The following is a 21,063-nucleotide window of genomic DNA, read 5'->3' on the forward strand; positions in this document are numbered from 1 at the left end:
AAAGGGCTTAGTCTAATATTAGTTGTTTGCGGAGTTTATTCTCTTAATTTAGTGGCCCGTCAGGTCTTTGATATTCTTCTGAGGAGAGGGCCACAGACAGAGTTGGTGACTATCACTTATTGTTCAGGTGCTCTGCTTCCTTCCTCTTGCCATCTCACTGGTTGAGGGGTTGGACTGTAGTGAACACAAGCTCTACTGCACAACTGGCCCTGCCGTGTTCCCAAGTCTACACGTGCACGTGGCGGACCTGGGGCTGCAGACTCCCCTCGCTCGTGGATTCCTTCCCTCGGCACGCTGTGCTTCTTCGTGTGGATATGTCTAATGTTCAAAGAGCTTCGTAACCTAGAAATGACGGTACTCAAACATTGAGCAACTCTATCAGTGAAAAATTTTATACAGAAACCTGACTGAGAAAGAGTCGTCTTCACACTAAGTTTTTCTGGTACTTCTTAAAATTTCGATCCACGACCAAGAACATAGGACGAGAGCTATAAAGTTTGCAGTCTCCCATTGCTCATTCTGGTTACAAAGATAGCACAAAGAAACTTGCTGCGAGCATTATTTTCTCCGGTGACTCTATTCTGTAACTTTTCTCCATCTCAGCAGTGTTCTCTTCCTTTTCTTTCTTTTGTTTTTTTGTTTTGTTTTGTTTTGTTTTTGTTTTTGTTTCTGCATTTTTTCTAGAGTTCTCTTCTGTGTATCTCAATCTGATCTCAATAATTTAGCCAAATTGTAAATGATTGATGTCAGCTTATTGATAACATGCTGTCAATAACACATCAAGGTCAATCTCGGAACACAGGGGGTGGCACATTTCCTAGGAGCCTCATTCAATACCATACAGGATTCAAATATCCATTGTGATGCCAGTTATTAATAGGATCCAAGTGTTGATTGTTTTCTTGCTAGACTTTCTAGTTCTATTATTTAGTGAAACACTAAAGAACCAACAGGCTAACTGCAATGAATAGCAGACTCAGCAATCAGCAATCATGAAACCATCCAGCTTATCATTTGCATTCTGTTGTGCAGTAGGTAGTTGAAGGTGGAGACCGTGTGATAAGGCACATTTCTGTTAGAGTTTTCTCTTCTCGTGCCATATGTATGATTGCCTCCTGGTAACAAAATTGGTTCTACATGCTTAAATACTTTCCAAGTGCCGCTTTCCCCTTATGCCAACTTCCATTTCTGTGTCTTAATTGTCTTTCCTGTGCACCGGAGGGCCTCACATTTTCCCTCTTTTGCTCCAATTTCATTATCCAAAAACAGACGTCGGTGTATTTACTTTTCGGTTGCATTTTCCTTCCTTCTTTTTCTTTTGCTAACTTCTAAGTATTTATTTATTTGTGAATGCTTCATAACCAAAATCCAGACCAGGCCATCTAATATCTAGGCCTCTCCACCAACAGTAATCAATATCCAAACATTCCCCCTTTCGTGAGAGGTGTCATTCAGTGGAAGAGCTGGAAATTCTAGTATGTTGGCAAATTATCTAATCATTCCTAAGCTGCTTATGGTTCAGTAGTATTAGAGACAGAAAGTGCTTTGGGTGATCTTTCCTAATTAAATTTATATAAGTGAATTTTTATTTCTTCATTCCAATGTGTAACATTGCATCCCTTCAACTTTTGAGAATATCATCTAATCAGCTCAATTCACAATAATTTAGATTCAGAGGATAGGTTGAGATCTTCATATTAGCCCGAGGACTAGAGAGTAAGTGGCTCTACATTCCATGGAATTTCAGAAATATTATAACACATATTTTTAGACCAAATTTAGCACTTAATATTGAGTAAGACAAAGGTGACATGTGACTTTTTTCCATGTGACACGTCAAATTCCTGCCATACACTGATCACCCAGATTAGCCTGGCATATCCTCCCATCCTGCACCCTTTAATACCTATGTGAATCCCATACTGTATCCAGACTCCAGCACAAAGCCCGACTCTTTACGAAGCTATTAATAATTATCTTAGCACACAGTGAACTGTCTTTTTTCTTAATGCTTCTGATCCCTATTGTCAATGTCATGTAATTTAGCACAGTGAAGCCTGGCATTGCCCTTTGATGGGTTAAAGTCTTCCATGTGTTTCCAAGCCTTCCATGTCCCCAAACAAAATTGTATATAGATCTAAAAGTGCAGAATAGATTTTATGCTTTTTGCTTTGTTCTAGTGCTTAGTATGTCGTGATTTATACTCATGCATATTTGTTACTTGATTCATGCAACTGCTGGCTGTGGATACTAAGGATTTTATTGGCTGGAATTATATTAACTTATTTCTTTAAAAAAATGCATACTCATGTTATTTTGTATATACTCAGTGCCCAGATTAAACTGCTGCCTGATTGATTGCCACCCCCCAGCACACACACACACATAAATATGCACAAACAAGCAGATATTTACTCTGAAGGAGTCCATGTACATTATCTTAGCAATGTGTCAAGGTTCATTTTAAGTGGACTTTCCAGCTTCCCTCTTCCATTCTCATCAAATAAGTTTATGCGGATATTTCCTCTGAAATAAACTCACAAAAGACTCAAAACCACATTTACCTAAACATATAGAACAGACCCCTGAGACCTATCAGAACTGTTACCAATTTTGAAAATCTAGTCTGGGGTTAAGATTGTTAGTCGTTTTCAGAACAAACCTCTGGTTTTGAGTGAGGGCCAACTTGAAAACCTCATCTTTAAGCAACAAATATCTATGAGCATGTTCTCTACCTCAATCAACCAAAATAGTTCCTTGTTTCTAAAATTCCTATAGAAAAAAATTTTGTGAGCAAATTATTTCTAAAACGACAGAGCATTTTTCTTCCTTACTTCAAAAACTATACCCTGCCTGCCGACTCTCTGCATGGCATTGTGTTACATGTACTGCAGATGATGCAAAAAAAGACTAAAAGCACTGACTGTGTCCGGGGCGATCATATAATTTATCTCCAAACTAGAACAGTTTGGGGAGTGAAAGAGGAGTTATTATAATTACACCAGGATGATAGGCATAAATTGAGGCCATCCAAAGAGATTTTGCTCTATGGTCACCTGATGCTCTGTATTTCTTACGGCTGCTGTAAAAAATTACCATAAACCTGGTGGACTGAAACAACAGAAATGTATTCTTTCATAATTCCAGAGAAGAGATGTTCAAGATGGGTAATGCTGAGCTGAGATCTTCATGTTGGCGGGGCTGTGCTCTCCAGAGACTCTAGGGGAAGGTCTGTTTGTTGCCTCCTCCAGCTTCTGGTGACTGCCAGCAGCCCAGGGCTTGTGACTGTATCGCTTCACTCTCTGCCTCTGGAGTCACACAGCTTCCTCCTCTTCCATCTTTATGAAATCTCCCCTTCACAGGAAACTTGGGAGGGCAGTTAGGGCCCACCAGGATAATTCAAGATCATCATTCCATCTCAACATCCTTCATCACACCTGTGAAGACAGTTCTTCCTTATAAAGAAAGACATGTTTATAAATTGCAGGGATCAGGACCTGACAACTCTGGAAGCCATTAGTCTGCTTACTACATCATCTCTGCCCTTGAAGTGTTTCTGGCGTCACCAAGAATTAAAGTACACACTTAAGGAATTAGGAAACATTTCGGAGAGTCCTCAGGACTCATCGCCACATGAATGGTGTGGATGGTGTTGTGCTGTAGGAAAAACAGAAACAGGGTAGTCTCACCCTTAAAGAATGGACAGGATTTGGAAAATGTGGGAGAACAATTGCAGGCAGACACCGCCTGAGCAGAGGGTGGAGGGCAGAGAGGAGCAGAGAGATTTGGGAGACATGCCTTAAAAGCAAAGGGAGACAGAACATAAAGACTGCTAACTCTGGGAAACGAACTAAGGGTGGTAGAAGGGGAGGAGGGCGGGGGGTGGGAGTGAATGGGTGACAGACACTGGGGGTTATTCTGTATGTTGGTAAATTGAACACCAATAAAAAATAAATTAAAAAAAAATAAAAGCAGAGGTCAAGTTAGGAGCAGTAGGATGAGTTTGAGAGCCTGTGCCAAGCAAGCCCCCCCACATCCTCCTCCCTTATTTATTCTAGCACTCCTCTTCAGCCTCCCAGTCATCTCATCCTCTTTAGAATCTCCATGATTCATCTTTTCTTTCCTCTTTCATGATTTTTGTAACTTCCCTTCCGCATCCTGAGTCCCCCTCACCCTGGTCTGCCTGCCAGGATGATTTCTACACCTCAACCCCACTGTTCTTACTACTTTGCGTTGCAAACCTTCTGTCTGGGACTGGGCTGTGTCATGTGTGCCTCGTTCTCTCCAGCGCTTAATTAGCACAGGGGCTAATTTATAGGAGGTGCTCAATGAAGGCTTTCTGAGTCGATGGATATACAGGTTCATACCAAGGAACTGAGACTCTGTTGAAGGTCTTCATTGTAATAGTGGTGGCGGTGATGGTATTTGTTGTCAGGTAGTGATCCCTTCCTTCCCATCAAAAATGAGTTTAGAACTACTTAGGTGCCATCTGGGTCAGCCCAATAATTTCACCCTTAATCTACTTAGAGGCAAATACCACATCATCCTTCTTAGACGCTATATACAGTATGTCCTTTCTACAGATATCTGGAGGTGATGTCAAGGATGTTCTTCTGTCAATTTCAAGTGTGTTTTATCTCACTTCCTTCTTCACGTTACCCACTTTCATGATCTACACGGGTTGTCTTGCTCTGCCTTCAGGCAGTTAGGAAATAAGTGATTGGCTACCTGCCCTTGATAACCCACAAATGATATTGGTTTCCGGTCGCTGTAATTAAAGGTGACTTAAGTAGAAGAAATTAGGAATCTGCTCATTAATAAGCAAGGTTATGTTCATAAGCAGCTTTGCCACCGTCAAGCTCCTAAATCCAACCCCAACAGCTTTCCATTAAAGCAGGGGATTAACTATCGGTGCAGCACAATGGAAGAGACTAGAAGAACGGCTCCTTGGGTCCCAACAACAAATTACTTCTGAACCAAACCTCTGATTAATAGCTCCAGAGTTGCCTCTCTGCTTTGCATAATTAAGTTTCATGGAGTGTTACAATTAACAGCCTTGCCATCACCCAGGTAGAAACAGCCACCATTTATTTGGCCAGCAGCATCAAAAAGTGCTGGGTGGTGAATAAGAAGCATTTATAAGGGGATTAGGTGCATTCTGGGTCATAAATTGAGTAAGGCTATAATTACCTTCCAGTAAAAAGCTACAAACATGATGATCCCATGATACTACCCCAAGGTCTCCTTTCACTTTTTTTCTGCTGATGTGGGTCTGAGAATTCCTGTCCCTAGTCAAATGCTAGCTATGGTGCTGTGAAACTTGTAGACACGCATGAGAGTTGACAGCTTCCTCTCTCTAATATGTCATGGCCTTTCTGAACCTCCAATGCATAGCTTGTTTTATACCATTTATTATGGCTGCATTTGTTATCACACAAGTAGTCAGACATGCACTGCAGATGTCGGGTAAGCTTTAGACTCTTGGAATTATCTGGGAAGAAAGCCAAGATGTCATTAGAAGTACCGGGATACAACAAAATGCTGAGTGCTTTTTTGGTTGTGAGCAGGCCAGGAATTAACCATTCATCAATGCCTGGGATTAAAGCATAACCAGAAAATATTCCTTTTAGAGAGTTTTATTTTTTTCCCTGTAAAATGTCATTTCTCTGACACATTTACTCCTCTGACCAATGTTATTTAGACATTCAGGCAGATACATCAACAACAGCCATGTTGGGCTGATAGACTCTATTCTAGTCAAATTTTCCCTGAATCAATAGACATAAAGGAATGAATGATAACAGCTAGCTTTCTGGGGGTTCCTAATGTCAGTTACTTTTCTATTCTCTCAACTTGTACAAATGTATTCAGTGAAGAACTTGCAGCACAATATTTCGTTAACTTTATCTCTTTCTGCCTCTCCTGCTTCTTTATCCCTTTTACTATCTCTCTCGTCCTCAGTTTGTCCATCCCTCCCTTCTCCTTCCTCTTGCTCTCCTTCTCCGGGTTCCTTCCTGGCTACCTTTATAGCATGTCTGAGATATGATCAAGAATGAACAATGGGAAGCCAGGGGAACTATTTTCAAGTTCTAGAACTATCGTTCTCCCTGAGTGTGACTTTAGGCAAGCTGACCGATTATATGGAGTCCCAGGTCACTTACTTCAAAAAAGGAGGGAGAAGAAGAAGAAGAAGGAGAGGAGGGATCAAGAGGAGGAGGGAACATTGTTCTACCTACAATAAAAGGTTGCCATGAAAATCAAGAAATAGTATTTATGAAAGCCCTCTGTAAATTGTATAGAATTCTACAAAATCCACTTGTTTTTGCTAACCTCCTAATAAATATTTTCAGGAATCTTTGCTAGGATTTAGAGCCAGGCATATTTGGGGGGGAAAAAAAAAGACAGACCATGCTCTAGACAAATTGGGTGCCTCGTTATGCACTTACCAGGAGGAAAATGCTGCCATTCCTTGCTAAAAAGCCATTTGTCTTGCAAATTTCTATAATGAACAGATTTTGGAATAAATACCATGTAATCTGTGATGACAGTTCTCTCATTTCTTTTTTATTAGTTCAATCTTCTCAGCATCTGAACCACATAGCTACAGAACCTCCATAATCATTAAGGCAGCTGGGTCGTATGCATTTTTCCCCTTTTTTGGCACATAGCAGAGTCCCCAGCCAGTCTCTTGTTACTAGGCCCATGTTCCGGTAGCTAAATGCACCTGTATAAGAATGCCAGACCGGAAAAGAAAAACAGTGAGCTGTATGGCCTTTGCAACAATATGCCATTTTCCCCACTTGACCTTTACTTGGGTGTATTTAAAACTTGAATTTTGCTTGGAGCTTGTGGAGAACTTGAATTGCATTAAACAATAGATTATCTTAAAATAGATCATGTCTACTGAACATACGTCGTTGTGGTAAACTCTAACCCTTCTTTTCTTTGCCTCTTCTCTTTTGTCTTTCCCTAGGTAAGTGCTATTTGATTATTGTTTTGAGCTTCTTCAAGAGTCGGCTCAGAGGCCTGCCCAGTTCTCAGTCCTTTTGGAAGGAAGTCTTTGGCCAGTTGCTATTTATTCTGCTCAGTGGTTCCATTACATCTCTTGGCTCCTCCAGCACGGCTGGGCACATGGAGGTATGGCTGTTCACTGTTAATGGTTTTGCATCTGTTCGTGGTAAAATGAATGTGAGTGTTGGATTGGTGTCAATTATACAATTAAAAGAAATTGCTAAGAACCGAGTGCCAGAAGACAGTCATTTTATATCTGCCCATCAACCGATTGTATGGATTCTCATGAATTCTAGGTGAGTCTAACAATGAAAACAGTTTGGTGAAACAGCTAAGTGAACTATAACAATTTCGTTCCTTCCAAGGATTTCACACATAATTTTTGCCTCTTTTTAAAAGGAAAAAACATGTTTAAATATATTTTGCTTATATACCAGTTGGTACATGTCAGTCTGAGAAAAGTCAATTAATACCTTTATTCCCAGATGACGAAGTCCAGTATGCTTGGACAATCAAAAACATTAGGAAAATGCAAGTACAGAGAGATGGAGGAGTCAGTCCCAAGGGCTAGAATTGTGCATATACCTTATGTCTCTCACTTGGAGCACATTGAGTCATCGTCCCATAAAATTTGCTGCAGAGCTGTTCTATCAACTCTCGGATCAGAATCTGTAATGGAATTGCCGAGAGGACCATCAGATTCATGAATCTCACCCCACAGCACCCGAAGAGTGTCTTCTAATTCAGGAGGTTGTGGAAGTCGAAGGTGAGCTAAGTGACAATGACAGACATCTGTAGCAAGACCAAATCATGATGGTGTAATAAACAGTTAACTGCAGACCTCAATCTAAAACACAGATGGGATTCTAATGTAGTGGGAGTATTTCTACTAGAAATCTCCTCTGTCGGCTAAGTTGATGGAAACTTTAACCGGGTGTGGCTAAAGGAAATTTCTCATTCTGATTCAGGTGGAAGATGTACTCTTCCTTCATCAGTGTGGTTCTGTCATTCACTGATGCTTAACATACATCCTATCATAGTCTATGTTATTTCCTTTATTAGGCTAAATACATGGAGTATCCCTATCTTCTTGTTAAAAGATAATTTTCAGGAAAGGTAAAATGATGATTCACATACAGATAAAAAAATGAACAATATGTTTTTCAAACTGTTATGAATGGGGAAACCAGGCAATTGGCATACATGTTCCAAGAGAGAAGTCAAAGAAGTACAAATGTGTGGGGAATAAAGGAATATGGAAATCAATTTGCTGATGGACATGAAACTGGCTTTTTCCAAGGAAGGAAAAGAAGTTGTTTGAACCTGCACAAGACAGAACCTATTTCCATTTCGGCAGACAGAATTGTTTTGCATTGCTATCAATTATCTATAATTTATATTGTTGTAAAATAGCTCAAAGGCAATGAAAGACTAGCATGAGAGCCAGTAGGGTGTGCTCTAAACAACGCGCCATTTTCCATCAGACACCCGGTCATCTCATTGGCTTGTTTTGAATTCTCTGACATACTCACAGTGTCAGTTTTAAAATAGGAAGTCACCATCTACCATATTTTCAGATTCCAATGATCTGTGTTCCTGTTTTTTTAAAGTTTATCTCTGTGCCAAGTGTGGGACTTCAGGTAGTACAGACTTCTTTTGATTCTGTAAACATTTATGCCTTAGTTTTCCAGAATGCCTGGTTTTACTGCTGTTATAAAAGAAGTTCTTGGCATTTCACTGAGAAAGTATAGATGCTTAAGAAATGTTTGTTCAATGAATGAAAACTCTAAGGCTCTGCATTAGCTAGATGGTCTTTATTCTTTGGTTATTTATTAAGTGGCATTATTAAAGTATCCCTCCGTTGGAAAAAGTTGGATTTGAAATCTTCTGTTTGCAGTACCTTTGCCCTTGAATACATTTTGTTCCTCTTAATTCATCTTCCTGAATGGGGTGGCATTTTGCAGATCTCATGTCTATTTCGTATCAGGGAGATTATGATATGGCTATAGCATAGATCTTCGTTTTTGATGGCTCTTTTTCAAATGTGGTTGTGCATCAAGATGTCTCATTCACCAATCTGAGGCCACTTCCCCAATGAGTACGAACCAGAGAGGAAAGAGGCAGCCCATGCTGAAGGGGAGGCAAAAGTGGGCATCGTGGAGGCATGGTAGGATGTCCCGTGGGGTAGCATTGTGATTTCAGCTCCTAATCTCATGCAGCAGGGGAGTCTGTGGGTCTGCTCTAGGCTGTGGGTGTGATTGCCTCCCAGCAGATGTGCGGGAGTTGTTGCTATGCATGCCCATTTGCCTCTGCAGAACTCTGCCTCACGCTGTTGTCACTGATGAAAATCCCTCTCAGTGGGCTAAGGCTATGGTGCCACATGGACCCACAGTGATGACTTTTTCAGGAGAGGCGGCGCTTCCTTCTACCAGTTCCCAGAAAATCATATCATTTTCACTGTTAGCAGCTCTTGCTGAGATTTCCCTGACTCCTCTCACATAGAAGATCCAGCTGTGCTGCTGAGAGAAGTGAAAGTGAAAGACCTGTTTCAGTATTTTTCTTCCTCATAAACCATCTGGATGGGTTTTTTTTTTTTTCCCTTCTGAGGTTCTTTTTTTAAGGGTATAAAGAGGAAGCTCCCAAAGAGAACAGACTCCTCAGCCAAGACTTCCCACTGATTTGATCAAACTCTGATGGGAACCTATGTGCTACTGGATTTACTGTATAGATTCCTCTTAGAGTGCTCAAGATCAACCGCCATGAAATATCTCAGCCTCGAACTTTGATTTTTTGGAGTAAATTGGAAACAGAAATTTTGACTTGATTAAGGCAATAAAGATGGCCGTTGGTGCAACGGAGTCCAGAACTCCAATCTGTTAACTCTTTGTTATTTCTTTGATTCTCCACGGCATGTGTGATGTGAAGGGTAGAGTCTAAACGTTGAGTTTTTATTATTCAGTGGCTGATTTTTACTGCCAGTTTCACGAAGGGCCCCTGGATCTCTACAAATTACCTATCAGACATATCCTCAGGATGAGGCTACCCATCAGCCTGAAATCTATTCACTTTTCCTAACGGCTCATGGGGTTCTGAGATAATCCTTCTTCTGGCTTTAACTCCTAAAGAACAGATGTGTTTTGTAAGTAAACAAACATATGATGTCACCCCCTAGGTGCCCACAGAAGTCACAGAAGGGATGTGTCTCCAGGACGATAGGAAGGGAGGTTAAAAGTAAAAGTGCAAAAGACCAAAGGCCTGGGGTGTGGGGACCTGTCTTTTGTGCAGGTTTGCATGGCCTGCTGTGTCCTCCCTTCCCCGTCCCCATTCACAAACTCTCCCTGGATCTAAACACGCCTGAGACTTCAAGGAGGACATCTGGCATATAGAGAGAGGCAGGGTTATCAGGGTGGCTGTGGCCTGGTGAGCTGTGCATATCTGTCTTCTCACCCTTCTTTACAGAGCAAACAGTCATTGGAGCACAAGTCTGAGTGACCATCCCCCTGTGACTTCTCTTCCTTTCCCTTTAGTTCTCTCAGGATGGTCTCATACCCCTCCTGCCCCATCCAGCAGTCCAGAGTAGAGCAGCCCCATGTGCGAATTTTCATTGCAGATTGATTTCTAGAATCATGATGCGACACCACAAGCAATATGCCAGGTGGAGGGGAGTGTGATCTAGCTTCCTTATATAACCCTCTGCAGCTCAGTCACCGAATGTCACTATTTCTCAAGTCCACATATTATCTCACTCTAGCAGATGCAATAAGGCAGAAATATGGGGTATTTGGAATGCACTTTATTAAGACATGTTTCGGAGCCAGTTGGAGGGGCAGCGGCTGGAAGCGTTAATCACACGTAGTAACCACTGGTACATGGACCTGCTTGCTGTTCTCCTCTGCCTTGGGGAGTGCAAACAGGGCGCCCAGACAGCGTCATTCTAACTCGAGTTATAATTAGGATTATGGCTCCTTTCTGGCATATGTATCTTCCTGTGTCTTTCTACTTATTGGGCAAACAACAAAATAATATTGCAGTGATCACAGCACAGGCACTGCATTAGAGTGGAACAAAAGAGAGATTCCTGCAGGAGAGAAAAGGGCCATTTCTGGAACCTCTAGGAAATTTCCTGGGTGTTGGAAAGAATCTAAAAAGCCACGATCAAAAAAGCAATACTGCATCTATATCGCAACGAGCTTGTCTAGGGGCTGGAAACGGCAGTAGGACTCCTGGAGAAGAGAGCGCTCTTTTTTCCCCTCCCTTTTGATTTAGGTTTTTGTGCTGCGAGGCGTTGTGGTGTTTTAATGGTCTGTTTTAAAGATGGAAAGGGCCCTTCTGTGTCAGCACATAAGCCTGTCCCGCCGGCACGGGGCTGTTTGATTACCGAGCTGGTTTGGGATAGATGGTATTTTTATAGCCCCTGCTCTGCTTCGCCGCCGCCCCATCAGGGCAGCTCCCCTACCGCCCGGCCTGATACACTGCGTGGGAGCCGTTCTCCTGGGTGACCCACCCGGCCGCCCTGGGACCTCGGGCCCAGCGAGCTGGCTCCTGGCGGCATCGGCCGCGGCAGGGATCAGGGATCGGGGAGTGTGGCACATGCGCCTGCCTGCCAATGCGGCCTCAGCTCCCTGCAAGCACTTCAGGAGGGCGGCGGGTGGGGCACACGCAGGGGGTGTGCGTGGGTGTTGCTTGCTCCTAGCTTCTGAGTCGTGGCCACGGGGAAGCAGAAATCCTGCCCAGCTGCCCGAGGCCTCATGATCTCGGTCTTTGCCCCCAAACCAGGAGGGAGCTGGGGGCCGTGCGATGGTGGAGGAGGATGTGACTCGCCCCGTGGCCCCAGGGAAAGAGGGCAGAGATGAGGTGTGCAGAGGTGCAGAGGTGAGGAGGTGTGCAGATGCAGAGGTGCGCAGAGGTGCACAGGCGTGCAGAGGTGCAGAGGTGCGCGGAGGTGTGCAGAGGTGCACGGAGTTGCAGAGGTGTGGAGTTGCATGGAGGTGCAGAGGTGTGCAGAGGTGCAGAGGTGTAGAGGTGTGGAAGTGCAAGGCTCGGGCCAGCAGGAGGTGAGCCACATGGCCCGCCCTGCGGAAGGACAGGGACCGTGCCCACCGGGACACCTGATGGTGGTGCTCGACAGCCGGGGACCAGGTGGGGGCCCACACAGGCCCAGGGCAGCAGCTGGGGGGATGCTCCCTGCCGACCCGGGAAGCACCTGCCACAGGACCGCAGCCTGCGCCGGTTTGGCCTGCATCGTCTGCTCAATAGATGACCCTGGAGCCGTAGTTTTGGAGATGAGGAAGTGCTTCAGAGGGGGTCACAGGGAGGGGCACAGGGAGGGTCAGAGAGAGGGGCACATGGAGGGGCACAGGGAGGGTCAGAAAACAGGAACCTACTCACAGAAGAACAGTAGGCACCATGACAGCGCACATCCCAGTGCGGCTCATGAGCAGCAGGCCCCTACTGACCCGGGTTTCCATCTGAGCGCAGCGCTGACCCTGGGCCCCGACCGCCACCCTGACCCTGTGCCCCAAGCGCTGCCCCGACCATGGACCCCGACCCTGTACCCCGACCCTGCACCCCGAGCGCCGCCCCGACTGTGGATCCCGACTCCAGACCCCTTCCCTGAGCCCCGAGCCCCGCCCCAGGCATGGGCCTCCCCGCGGTGCGAGCAAGGCCGGGCTCCAGGCTGTGACATGACTTGTGCCTGTGAGGACTTGGGGCGAGGCTGGCGCCCAGGGGCCCCCACTGCTCCATGGCCCGAGCCGTTCAGGGGACCCGTCGGGAAACACGCCTGTCACTGGAGGATTCCCGACGTCCTGAGGTTCCCGCGGCCCTAGGACAGAGCATGAGCAGCTGGTCGTTGTCCGCCTCCTGTGTGGCCCCAGGGAGCAGGACGGTGCACGAGTCTCCACCGATCCCTCCCCCCGCCGTGGGAATGGAAGCTCCTGGAAGGCCCTCCCCGCAGTCCTGGGCCATGGGGCTCCCTGGTGCCCCCCATGAGGCCGCGAGTCCTGGGGCCGGGACCTGGGAAGGGCCCCTGGGTGGGGGCGCGGGGGCCTCGTGTACCTCCTGCACCCAGCAGGGCTGCAGCTGCACCGCCACCGCTGGGCCCTCCCGGCCCAGCATAGCACGGGAAGCCGCTCACCCCGGTTCCCTGTGTTCCCCCACGAAGCCACAGGGCGCGGGGGGCCCAGGCCCTGGCATCAGCCCCCTGGACCGCTGGCAACATTTTTGGTGGACGCAGCTGCAACCCCAGGTTCCTGTTGCAGCCCAGGGTGTGACCCAGCACCCCGCCCACGGTGCCTGGCTCTCGGGGTCCCCCGAGGGGCTCAAGGAGGCCCCAACGCGGGACAGCCACCTACGGGGACCCCGGGAGGCTGTGGGCAGCAGGCTTTCCCGAGGGCTCCCGGGGGGGTGGGGGGCTTTCCAGGTGCAGCCCGGGTCCCTGGGATGGGTGAGTGCATCTCTCAGTAGCTTGGAAAGGGCAGGCTCTGGAAGCTGGGCCCCGGGGAGGGGCTCTGTGTTGGCCCCGGTCGCCCTGCAGCCTCCAGCCCCCGGCGGCCAGGCAGAGTGGCCGTGGGAGGCCGACCCACAGCCTGCGAGGACCTGGCCTCTTCACAGCACTCAGCAGCCCTGGAGGTTTGGAAGGACCACGGAGAGGAGGCAGCAATGAGAGCCTCGGCTGCTCGCCCCTTAACTGACTGTGCGACCTCAGTCGCCACCACAGGAGTCCCCCTTGAACCGTGGAGAGGGACTAGCAAGGACGGCTCCCCCACCGGCACTCAACTCATGGTAAAGACCTGTGGATAAATATCACCGAGCAGAACCGAATTAAATCGCCATCAAAATATAAAGGAGGGGCAGCCCGGGTGGCCCAGCGGTTTAGCGCCCCCTGCAGCCCGGGGTGTGATCCTGGGACCCAAGATCAAGTCCCACTTCAGGCTCCCTGCATGGGGACTGCTCCTCCCTCTGCCTGTGTCTCTGCTTTCTCTCTCTCTCTGTTTCTCATGAATAAATAAATAAAATCTTTAAAAATATATATAAAGAAGGAAACTAGAACCGTAAAGATTTGTCTCATCCCTCATGGGGAAGTTCTCTAAGTCAGTGTTTATCACCCAAAACAAACAAGTAGAATCAACTTAATCCATTATTGACGACACCGTCATTTCAGCAGAAGCAAACAGCATCGGGGGCCACCCTGGTCCCCGGTGCCCTGGCTCATCCCCAGCGCCTTCGGAGCGTGGCCCGCGCCGGGGATGAGGCTGGTTAGTGGCTCCTGAAGCCCAGGAGTCAGGGGGAGGCCGGCACGGTGTCGGGCCTGCCTGTGGGAGCCTCGTCCTCTGGGTGCAGGACGCCTGCAGGCTGCGCAGGCCTCAGCCCCCACGGTCCCCCTCCAACGTCCCAAGGGAAGCGGTCGGGGAAGGCCGGGAGGGGTTGCAGGTTCGGCTCAGGGAGGCGCCGCCCCGTGGCTGGTGGTCAGGGCAGAGCCTCCCCTTTGGTGTCCCCGGGGACCTCCTGGGAGACTCGGACATCGAAGACAAAGGAGGGCCGTGGCGCTCAGGGCCCTTGTCACAGGATCCGGGGTTAAGTGGCCCCGCCAGAGCCTGGGAATCGGCGCCCTAGGAGTCTCCGGGTGAGGGCTGAGCTGCGGGGGAGAAGTGTGGGGCGGGGAGCCGTCTGCGGGGACACGGCCTGGCTGGGCCGCACAGCCTGGGTCACCCACGCACCTCCTCTAAGAGCTTGCCCCGAGAGGAGACCAGCGCTCGGGGGGCACGGCACTGAGGCGCTCGGAGGCTCGCAGGCCGTGGAGGCTGCCCCGTGCTCGGGAGAGGCGACAGCCGCTGGACTCGGGGTGTCCCGGCGGGAGCGCCCCGACTCGGCCATTTCCTGGCCTCTGAGCCTCACCAGCCCTAGGAAGCAAGAGTCTGGAGAGAGAACAGGAGCCCGGCCAGAGCCTTCCGGCACCTTCTGAGCACCCCCTTCCCACGGAGCCGTGGCCAGGGAAGAAGGCAGGGAGCAGAGCGTGGGGAAGCTGCTCCCCTGGCGCCCAGGACACCGGCCGCCAGCAGAGGGAACTCACTCAGGAAAGGGCACGCGGCTTTCAGAAGTCAGCCCGACGGAAGGACGGCCTGCAGGCTGAACGCCTGTCCTGGAGGGCCCCTAACCTAGCGGAGGCCTCACCTCCTTCGCGGGGTGCAGCCTGAATCCCAGCCTGCCCGCGGGGCCCTGCACCACCGGTGGGTCCTTGGGGTGCCGGAGTCCGTTGCCTCTGCCCCCCGCACGCCGAGGCTGCCCCTGCGCCGCCTCCCACCGCGTGTCCTGCAGACCCGCCGCCTTCTGCTCCCTTCCCCAGGGCCGCCCCCTGCCCTGGGGTCTGCTCGCTGTTCTCCCTCAGAAGGGCCCCGCTGGCCCTCCAGCCTACAGAGCCCCCTCGGCCCCCCGCCGGGTTACCTCAGCTCCCCGTGGGCACTCCGTCCCCGGGAAATCTCACTTCCAATTCTGTCCGCTTCTTTGTTGCTTTTCTTATTCGCCCTTCCGCCCGTCACTACAGCTATGCTGGCCAGCGTGGTGCCCACTAGCCTCACGTGGCTCTTGAACGCTCTTAGTATGGCTAGTGTCCATGCTGGAAAGGCAATATTCTGAATATGCTGAGTTAAGTAAACTATGGTAGAATAATTTCACTGCATATTTTTAAAATTTTTTTATTTAATTTTATTTTTTTTCTAAGTAATCTCTGTGCAGCGTGGGGCTTGAACTCACAATCTCGAGATCAGGAGTTGCGTGCCCTACCCCTGAGCCAGCCAGGCGTTCTTCACTGTATCTTTTTTTTTTTTTTTTTTTTTTTGCTTTTTACTATGTGCTACTAGAATATTTTCAATCATATTTGTGGCAAAAAATTTTATATGTGGCTCATGTTCTATTTCTATTTCTATTGGATAGCTTTGGTCTATAGTATGAAATAAAATGTCAGCCGTTGCTCTTCACACTCTTTCTGCTTCTGTCTTATCTTATCCTTCCTTCATCCTCATCCTCCAACCTCCTCCTCCTTCCAGGCAGTGACTTGGAGATAAAAAGAGGAATAAGACCTTGCCCCGAACCCATTATTTTTCAGAGAGATGTATTTTACCTTTTGCAAATCCTCTGAACTTCCTCTGCATTGTGCCTACACTAGAGTCGGTGCTCAACAGGAAGTTACTGGTCAGTTCATTCAAACAATTGTTATTTTATCAAAAATTATCAACCATGCTTTTATGTAGCTCTTTTAGAATTTATTTATTTATTTATTTATTTATTTATTTATTTATTTATTTATTTTTAAAGATTATTTATTTATTTATTCACGAGAGACACAGAGCGAGAGAGAGAGGCAGAGACACAGGCAGAGGGAGAAGCAGGCTCCATGCAGGGAGCCCGACATGGGACTTGATCCCAGGTCTCCAGGAAGGCCGTGCTAAATGGCTGAGACACCCAGGCTGCCCAGCTCTTTTATAATTTAAATGGTCCCTTTTTTCATGGAGTTTACAGTCTTTCTCATTTATTTCATTTATAAATGCATTTATCTCCTCAACACCCTCAAGGTTAGGGAAGGGGTGGATAGGCTGATTTTATTGGTGGGCAATTGAATCATCCTGAGAACAAGTTAGCTGGTGCTGGGATCTGCTACAGACCCTTACATTACAATGCACTGCCTTGTTTAGTTGGTGGACAAAATATCCAATATTTGGAAACTAATCACTGAAAAGTCAAATGAAGGGGCACCTGGGTGGTTCAGTCGGTTGAGCATCTGCCTTTAGCTCAGGTCGTGGTCCTGGGGTCATGGGATCAGGCCCCATATCGGGCTCCTGACAGGCAGCCTGCTTCTTCTCCCTCTGTTCCCGCTGCTTGTGCTCTCTCTCTTGCTGTTTCTCCCTCTGTCAAATAAACAAAATCTTAAAAAAAAAAAAGTCAAATGAAATGGAGATTGTCTTGGATACAGTATCTGGTTCTCAGGTTCCTTTGAGGATATGGATTTAGAAACCGGGTGCTTGGGGCAGGGCAGATATGCTCTTCAAGTAGATGAATATACCCATGTTTCCCTTCCTACCATCTCCCCCTCAGGGAAGCCTACCCTTTCCAGGCCCCCCACGTCCTTTCTCTGCCACGGAGTCCTGCGATACACTCATTTGGCAAATATATGTCTTGGGTGCTATTTATACTATGATTTTGAGCGGTCGGCATCTTTTGATCTGCTCTGCACAGGCAGTGCACAGGCAGTGCTGTGTTTCCCCAGTGAGGCAGTCAACTCCTACAGGGCGGGACCCTGCGGCACACTGTCCACATCTTCGCACGCAGACCTGCACAGGTGCGGGGCCTGTGAGGGGTGAGACTGTGGCCTGGCAATAGGCTTATGTATATTAAGAGAGATTTGGGAAGTGGCATAATTTCATACACCTTCTGTAAGGAGTCAAATCCTTAGCCAACTATGCCAAAGTTTCTTAAAGTTTATAAATTGGATAAAATTAATTAGGCAAATAAAGGTAGGTTTGTGAAAAGTGGTTATCACAAATGGACCTGACTGAGCAGAAATAGCGCCCTCTCCTCTAGCTGACTCCCTTTAGCAGCTGAAGACTGCTCCTTTGATATGACCCTGCCTCTCCTGTCACTGTCCCTGTCCCTTCCTTCTGACTCTATTCCACAGGAAGCATTTTCACAGCTGACAGCAACTACAGTGCTCCTGTGTGATGAGGATCTCATGCTCACGAGTCTCCCAAGCCCTCCCTCCCTCCTTCAGATTGGTCCTCAAACTACTGGCACGGTGATATTTCTAAAGTTGCTCCAAGGTGTAGAAAGACATCAGTGGTCCCTCATGTCCTGCCTGTGTGAGGGGATACCCAGACAGTGCAAATGAGCACAGCTGACCCTGTGTCTTTCCTGCTGCCTGTCCGTCCTCCCCACACACCCCCTGCTCAGCCACAAACATCTCAGTTGGACAAACGCATCTCGCTTGACTTGCCTCTCTGACGTCAAACTCACTCTTCCATTTCCTAGATCCTCCTCTGGAACTCCCTCTTTATTCCACTCGTTGCTCATTACTTATTTCTCACGACTCCAGATAGAATTAGTTGCGCCACTCCTCGTGTTCTGACCCATCTGTTCACAGAGCTTCGAGCACATGAACTTACAGGTCACCGTGGTTCTCGCCTCCCTCCCCAGAGACTCCTCGCTCCCGGGGCAGGAGGCCTGCCTACTAGCTCCTGCTAGCTGTGCGCCAGCTCTGTGGCGGGTGTTTTACTCTTAATGTTTCACGTAAATCTTAAACTTACAGTGTCACATTATTATCCTTATTTTAGACACAATCAAACCAAAGCTCTGAGATTTTTGTCATTTCCCCAAATCATGAGTGAAGGTGGGATTTGAGTCCAGGTGTGTCTACACTAAAGCCAATGACTCTCACCCGGCGGTTGTTAGCTTTCCTAACTGGCAGTTGTCCGTCCGTGCCTCGCGTGATTCCCAGTGCACAGCTGGTAGTACATAGAACGACGGCTAATGAACGAGGACAGATTTCCAGGTCCTGTGGCCCTTGACGGGAGGTCTGACTCCCGACTTGTCCTGGTTCTGCTCTTGCTTGTCCTCTTCCCTCCTTCTGCTCCCCCCAACCCTGCCTCCATCTTGCTAAGCACGAGGGCCACTTTCCAGTGTGTTGTTTGTTCCGTTCGTCCTCTGGAGGCTACAACTACTCCCCCAGCCCTCAGTGCCGTCCCCCATACACCCCCTTTGCTGTCTGACATTTCCAGCATCTGTTGCCAGGACCCGCTGTGATCCCTGTGACACGTAGCTGTGTGTGGTGTGTGTGTGAGCGTGAGACAGCCGGAAGGGCCTCTGACAGGACATGCCGTCACTACGCCCGCCAGGACACTGGGGCGTAATGAGTTTGCCATTTGAAAGTCCTGCAGCACAGGTTCTGTTTGGTTCCCGCTCCCTCCTGGCCTCCCCTTGCCATTCGATGTTGATTGGCACAGACCAGGTTTTTCTCAGTGTAAGAACATAAAGACATGAAATATTTTCAGAACAGGAAAAGGCCACACAGCTCAATATATTGACCTCTCCTATTAATATTTCCAGTGATTTTTCGTTTTGGTAAAAGAGTTTTGCTGATTACTAATGGCAGGAGGCAAAGCAGTGAGAAGTTTCTTTTGACATTGACTTCTGGGGATGAGAAGGTAGGAAGGGTCTGCCCAAGTGTCAGGCCCGACTCCTCACTTCGGAGGTGAACATAAGCGCTCTGTGACGCCGGTGAGATTTCTCAGGGCCCCCAGGTATTTAGAGCTGAGCTCAGATCAGGACGGAATTCCTAAGGCAGGGGCATGATTCAGGGCGCTATCCCAAACCTCTGCCCCGAGCAAAATGAACCTCATCCATGGTAGCTTTGTCCTTTGAGAGTTTTATTATTTTTTTAATTTTTTTAAATTGGAGTTCAATTTGCCAACATATAGAATAACACCCAGTGCTCATCCCATCAAGTGCCACCTTCAGTGCCCATCACCCAATCACCCCCACCCCCCGCCCAGCTCCCTTTCCACCACCCCTAGTTCCTTTCCCAAAGCTAGGAGTCTCTCATGTTCTGTCTCCCTCCCTGATATTTCCCTCTCACTTTTAGTTTTAGAATGTATTGGGTGGAGCTACTTGAGGCCCGGGGCTCAGTGCTCTCCTTTGATCTATACTAAAGTTCAAAATCCCCTGTTCCCAGGAAGAGCTGGGATGATGACCTTATCTTTCTGTGTAGGGTGTCCCCCACCCCACACCTTCTGGGAGATGTCTGGGGAACTGGGACTAAGCCCCAGTAAGGGGGAGGGTCTATAGGAGAAATGAGCCCACCGTGGAATGGTCTTCTTCTGACAATTGCTCTACTGCGTCTGTGGAAACTCTTCAGCTAGGAGGCTGGGATAGTCTTCCCTAATGCGTTAGAACAGGGCCCAAGATGTTTACGATAGGGAGTGGAATTTGGGGCGGCGGGCGGGGGGCAGGGCCTAACCCCTGCTCCCTCTATGCTCTTGATGAGAACCCTTGCTTTTTCACCCACTGCCGTTCTGATTAGCAGTGGATCCCTTGTCACAGGCATTCCTCACTCTCTTGAAATACTTGACACTCTCAGCACCGCATCACCGGCACATGAAGTGGTTCACGAATAATCTCGGAGGCCTCGTTGTTTTCATGCAGCGAGGCTGACAACGTAGCCAACAACCACCCCCTAAGGGCACTGCGTCCTCGCTGCACCCCTTTCTCCTTCCTGAGATACAAATCCGTCCCTTACTACGTGCAAGGGACAGAGATTGCCGTTATGCCAACGTGGGTCTTGGAGCAACGGTTGGTCATCGGAGCAACTGCGAAGTGCTATTCTAGAGGAAGGCATAAACATCAGGGGATCTAATTTTGTCTGGGATGTAGTGGGAAGAGGGAGCCGAGTAGACTTCCCAAATGAAGTGCTCCTCCAAAGCCATCTGGTAATTCATATTTTAGCTGAGCTAACAAGATCTGTTAGTTCATTGAAGCCGCTCTCTCGCTTCCCACAGGTGAAGAGTGTTTTAGACCAGTTGCTGCTCAACAATCTTTTTTTCCTCCTGTAACATCAGATGAAATCTGTATTCTTTAAATCCCTGCCCTGGATACTCCTAAAATCATGCAAAGTCCTGAACATGCTATTTCTAAGAAGGGAAAAGAAGAGACTGGGGAAAAAAGATGAAATTTAGTTGCAAGGCCTCAGTAAATGGAAAGACACCATGACGCACAGAGTGAGTGGTTCATAGGCAAATGCAGGCGCCCCAAACTGTTTGCCCAATTAAGTATAAACTCCCTGAAAACAGAGGCTGTAGTCTGTCTTTGTCCTGTGTCCCCAGTGCCCGTCGACTCCTGAGGGTCACTCAGTATACCTACCGTGTCACAACCCACTTCTTGTTCTGGTCTCTCCCTTCTAGTCCTGCCTTTTTTATTGCATCTGGATTGAGGGATGGCGAGAGTGTCTGGAGGAGAGGCAAAGGCGGGGACAATGTTCATCTGACTGCTGCTGTTCCCTCCAAAAAAAAA

The 21,063-nt window shown here is 48.0% G+C and overlaps 1 protein-coding gene across 1 annotated transcript in view; it reads left to right on the top strand.

The window, feature by feature from the left end:
• Positions 1-21,063, top strand: part of OPCML (opioid binding protein/cell adhesion molecule like) — a 1,015,083-nt gene that overhangs the window by 206,628 nt on the left and 787,392 nt on the right. The window lies entirely within an intron of this gene.

Source organism: Canis lupus, chromosome 5, assembly GCF_011100685.1.
Source record: "Canis lupus familiaris isolate Mischka breed German Shepherd chromosome 5, alternate assembly UU_Cfam_GSD_1.0, whole genome shotgun sequence".
Lineage (NCBI taxonomy): Eukaryota > Metazoa > Chordata > Mammalia > Carnivora > Canidae > Canis > Canis lupus.